Consider the following 6000-nt stretch of genomic DNA (forward strand, 5'->3'; position numbering starts at 1 on the left):
ACGAACTCGAGTCACTCGAGTGCTCAGCTTCTGGTATCTAGCCAGCCATGGTTTCAGCGATAACGGGACGGATAAGTGGCACGTGTCGCCCACCTTTCTTTTTGCCCTACCGACAACGTTCCCTCTTAAAGGAACCAGCATTTAAGATCCAGATTCTAGGTTTGAACTTAACCAGGCCGATTCGCCTCGACCGGCGCGACGCAGCTCTTAGCCTGTCGCGTTGCCGCGAGAAATTATGCAGAACTCCAGAAGACTTTTCCACGCGCGCAGCACGCGTTTATAGTGGTATCTATTCTTACATCACTCCATCCGTCATCTTCATTCCACCTCCTAACCGGCTCCCATCGGATTAAAAGCGACCGCGGTTCCGTCCCGGTGGGAGTCGAATGGGAAATCCTGCGAGATCTCCTTAAAGATGGGAATAGCTGGTCCGATAACGCGCACGGAAGCTACGTTCGTTTCTGGCTTTACGACGCCCATTCTTTTCGTTCGGGACTGACCGAAAGCTTTAAAATTCGTCTCCTGATCCTCGTTTCTCGAAGGGATACCCCTCCAGCCGCTCGCGCAGCAGCGAAGGGTATCTCTCGCGGGAACGTTTCCCACATATTTATACCGGCTTATCCGAACTTTAGATTTCGGATCAGGCAACGCGATTTACGGCAATCGTGTTCCCGCACGCGCACGGATTGCCCGATATTATTTTCGAATCGTTTACCAACCCGGGAACGTGGTTGCGCACGTACGTAGTATTTAAGTAAGCAGGTATACCCGGCGCGGAGGAGAGATTATCGATAGGCGATTGGGGAAGATTTGTTGGCTGCGTCGTCGTTTTGATTTTCGGGAATCTGGAATGCGGCGGTTAGGGGTTAAGCAGAAGTGGAGAGGCAACGTGGGTGGCAACAATGGTTCTCCGGAGCGGGCAGATTCTGGTGGCGCGACACGCATTGTACGACCACAGTTGAAGGTGATTGATCACCGGTGGTGATCGCGCGTACACGCGCGCGTCGCATCGCGTCGCGTCGCGCCAGGACTCTCCCTCTTCTGTATTTTACAAGGAACGCATACTCGTTTAACATGCCTGCCTGACAACGAACTGGTCATCATCGTCGTCGTCTTTGTAGTCGTCGCCAACCAGATCTGGATTTCCGATGGACGCAAGCCGCGGGGGGCAAGCGTGCCTCGATGCATCTGATCTTGACCGATCGACGAATAAAGGCTAACGAACGGCCGCAGCGTAAAGCCGGACGGATCGTTTCGCGTTACGTTCCACTTTTGTCCCCGCGAGGGCAGAAATTCGCAAACCTGCAAAACTTCGGACGCTCCTCTTCGCTCGTGCTTGGTAAATTGAAGACCTTGCCATAAAAGTGGTGCAACACCATCTTGACCAGTTTCGAGTCAACTGGAAATCAACTGTCTGTAGACATAAGAGAATAACATTATTCATTATCTATGGAAATATCCTCATCCTCGGTGAACGCACAGTTGAAAGCCTTCTAAACAGGCTGTTTGTAAGGTGGGACGTAGTTGCGCGTTCGTATTGCACAAAATAGTAAATGGGTGCAGGTTCAAAATTTGCAATAAATCGCGCGTCTGTTATCGGACTTCCATCAGACTTGCGCCGAACGATGTAGATTTTTTTTTACGAACATTACACGTCGTAACTTAAAAACTGTCAAAAGTGGAGTTGCACCCCTTTTGCTGCAAGCTGCTCAATTACTCATCAGCGTCGATGCGCGACCGCAACTCAAGCGTCGCGTTGTTCTTCTCGTCAAGCGAATGTTCACGAACGTACCTAATCGCGTTTCGAAGCGGACGTTCGGTTCGGAGTTTCGAGGGAGGGTAACGGATCTTGTTTCTCTTTACCCTCCCGCTACCTACCCAGTGCTTCCTCATTTCCACCGAATTGCTTTCCGGCGCGGGGGCAGCGCTCATTTTAATACAAATCGTTCGGCGTCTGTCTATACGACGTTACCGCATGTCGCCTCTGCGACATCACGTCCCTTGCCATCATTACCAGCCCCTCGGTAAGTGAGCTGAGTCGATCGCTAGCGTCATATGGCAAAAGTCCGAGCAGACGTTTAGCGTAAGTAGCGCAGTTACTCTCCCGGTGGGGGTAACGCGTGGTCCGCGCTCGCAAACAGCGTCCCCGTCTTTTCCAGCTTCCTCTGGCCTCCTCCTTTTTTTCTCTTCTAACGAGCATTAAAGATCGGCGATGGAATGAAAACGTCGAGCCGTCTTGAGTCATGCGAAGTAGAGTTCGGAAAGAGCGCAGGGCCGTGCCGTGGCACTCTTGAGAAAGTAAGTACCGGCATTGCTAGGCGGCGTATGTTAGTATCTACGTACCGCGTACGTACAGCGAGCAGAAAGAGGAATGGTCTGGCGATAAACTCTCATCCCTTGGTGCAGGTCCGCCGAAGTGGTAGCGCGAGACACGGACATGTACGCGACGAACAGGCGGGAGAAGAGAACACGAGGAGAGATCATCGAGAGGAGGATGAGGAGGAGGAGGAAAAAGGAAAGCGACAGAAGGGGCTGAAGGGAGGAGGTCGGAGAGTGGCTCATCAGGCTGATAACCCAGGAGAAGAGAAGCGCGTGTCGCCCACTCACGGTGATTGCTGCCACCAGGTTTGTTCCTCGACCCCTCTAGTACCCCTCTAGGCCGCCACCCCTCCCCCTCCTGCTGCTCACCCCTCTCGCCGTCACCGTCGTCGTCGCCGTCGTCGTCGTCGTCGGCGTCGTCGCTCGGTGTGTTCATCGGCATCCCCACCGCGATAGCTATCCCCGCTCCCGATGGATACGCACCCCCACCACCAGTCCGCTTTCATCCCTACCATTCACGAGTACGACCGTTCGACCGTGCCTCCGTATCACCTTCTGCTCGCGAGAACCCGGATTGTCCACCCACGCTGTTCGCCGTCTTCCTCTTTCTCTCCCCCACGGTCTCGCCCCTCTCTCTCCTTTCACGCCCATTCCCGTCTTTTCTCGGCTTTACTTTCCGCGAGGACGGAGGTAGCGATAGAGCTACAGATAGAGACGGAGTGCAACCCAGGGAGGGGGAGCAAGAGGGAGAGGGAGATACGACGTACGCGGTATACCTATGCGCGGAGAGGAAACACACGGGGGAGCGAGAGAGACGGGACGCTCCATTCGATTAGAGCGCAATACGAGGAGCCACTATTTAGAGCATCCTCGCAATCGAGACTAAAACCACTAAAGTCGACAGCGTACTGACACGGCAGGGCATTAGATCGGTGGTAGGACTGGCATTGGCAGGGGATATCGATGTCACTGTTAACCACCACCGTTGCTACCGGGCGAGGGCGAGGGCGTACAGAGGGCCGAGAGTTTAGTATGCTCGTACAGTACTTTGGTTTTACCCATTGAACTCCCGCGGGGCATACGCCGTCAGGCTTTACGACAATTGAGCGTACGGCTATACGCGGACTCGAGTTCGCGAGCTCGATGGAAACCACCCTGTATTACCGATGAACACGCCACCGCCATTTTCATTCGTCGCTAAATTTTCTCCAACAAATCCTCGACATCTTGGTGCGCTTCCGCTGCTGTAGGCAGGTCGGGGAGACCGGGTATGGTTTTCTCATTTTTTTTATTTTTTTATTCTGATTTGTAAACTACGTACATCCGACTTTACGAAAAGAATTGGCTGGATTTTGTCAATCAGAGTAGGAGCTAATTCACATTATTTGCAGGAACTACTTAGTTTGCGACAATCCACCTCGAGGTTGGGTTGGTTGGCACAAATTTAGGTAGCTAAGCTTATTAATATAAAGCCGATGAAATGAAAGAAGTAATATCATTCTTTTATTGTAATTCTAATTATATAGTCTTGAACACAAAATTAAACTTAGAAACATTATTAAGAAACAGTTTACAACTGTGTCACTGAACTCCAATTTGGCTGGATTAGCTTTCTGAATGCAGAAACAAGCACATATTTTCTTTTTCTCCTTTATTAATTGTTGATACTTTTTCTCTTTTTTTTTATTTTTTCCATCATCGGATAAAATAGGGTGGATGCACCATTTGTGGCCACTTTAAGGTATTGTACCAGTTTTAACCAGTTTTTAAAAAATTGTAATTGTTGGGTATAGCGAGAATATATAGTAAAAGCCGCTTTTCCAACTTTTTTCTGAACGTAATGAAAATTAAAAAGAACCCGTTTGTAGATTGAAGTAAGTTGTATACGTGCCTAAAATTTCATAAAAATCGGTTAACGTTGCCCTGAGTTACAAACAGTACAAACGCTTAAAGACCGCAGAATAAGGTCGAAAATCGCTGATTTCGGAATTTCGTGATATTTGAATTTTTATTACAGGTTCAAAAAAAAAGTTGGAAAAGCGACCATTACTATTTTTTTCGCGATTCCGACCAATTACAATTTTTTTTTAAAACGACGAAACGCGTCACTTAACAAACTAATCCTAGCTTCTAAAAAAAAGTCTACCTCTATCAACTCTAAAAAATTTATGCGATTTTAAAGGGTGTAAAGTTTCTTTCGTCCGCCACTGTATATAAACCTTTAAAAGAATTTTAATAACTATTAAATGTAACAAATATTACGCAAGGAGGGGGTTGGATTTCCAAATCTTACGAATTCTTATACTGGGGGAGGAAAGGGGTAAGAATTCGCCAAAATTACCCTTACGTAATTTAAGGACGCACCCTGACAACTTGACCCAAACCGTTAAATAATCCCACCTCTCTACTCATGTATTAAAATGTTTAAAAAATGCAAAACAATCATTACAGTAAGATAGAAAAAAAACTCTAAACTACGCACAGCGGGGAAATTTTGTGATTTTATGGCCAAAACCATAAAAATGAAATTTGTTCCTTCTCGAGAATGCTTTCTTGAGAATTTCTCGAGAAATTTTATAATTTCTTATTTCCTATTTCTCGAGAAATTCTATAATCTCATTTATTTTCGTAAATGAATGTATTACTAGTTAATCGCGAACGTATAAACACATCTACAAATTATAATACATCTTATTAATAACATTAGATCCTATATGAATTCCAATAGAAAATAACAGTACCTACAGAAGATTCGATATTATTAACTGCTGAAGGTGCTCTTAAATTCTTATTTAAAAATTTAGGAAAATTGAATACTCAATTAAGTACCTAATGAGTTTCTCGTGGCTATTAAAGAAGAAATATAGAAAAGAGGAGATAAGACTATTTTATCCGGTATAAAATTTTTGCATGATCCAGAATTTCTTCCAAAAGGGTCAAAAGACGCATTTTTCAGGTTTTTAAGTTTTCAGGTTTTGACCACGAAAATGGATATAGTTCTTCAATTGACATTTGTATTAAATTTGTAAAATTAAAAAATTTCATTTCTGTAGTTTTGGCCATAAAATCGCAAAATTTCGCCACTGTGCTACGAGATTAACGCCACAATACTATAATCAATACTAAGAAATAACCTACATTGCGTTCCACGTTAGAGCGTACTCGTTTCGCGCAGGGATCCACTGTTGATCGGTAGCAAACCGGCAGGGAAAGTGCTGCGACCAATCGCGAAAGTGCTACGACCAATCGCGCGTGTCAGATCCGTGGGAGCTGCGCAGATCGGTCGCAAATCGGTAGGGGCGTTGGTACGCTCTTACATGGAACGCAGTGTACACTCGCTAGAAAATACGGCGTTATTTACTTGGAGCGCAGGGAAATAAACAATAACACCCCGTATCTTCATACGACTCCGTGGGGGAGGAAAGCGGCGATATGTTTACGCGTCGCCATGGATTCTTACTACATTTCTATTGTTTATACTTCCTTTGTTACAGCGATTGTTCTTCGAAGCGACTGTTGCCAGGCAGCGAGGAGCAGAATGTTCGGATAGGTGGTCGTATGACTGGCAGAGGCACGCACGTGTAACCGCGCGATACGTTTCTCCGGGAGAAATTACCGTTCCCAGGGGATGTTCGATCGCCGTCATAAAGAAGATTGCTCCCGCTCGCTTTGCGTGCGATT

This window comes from Andrena cerasifolii, chromosome 4 (genome assembly GCF_050908995.1).
Source record: "Andrena cerasifolii isolate SP2316 chromosome 4, iyAndCera1_principal, whole genome shotgun sequence".
NCBI classification, from domain to species: domain Eukaryota; kingdom Metazoa; phylum Arthropoda; class Insecta; order Hymenoptera; family Andrenidae; genus Andrena; species Andrena cerasifolii.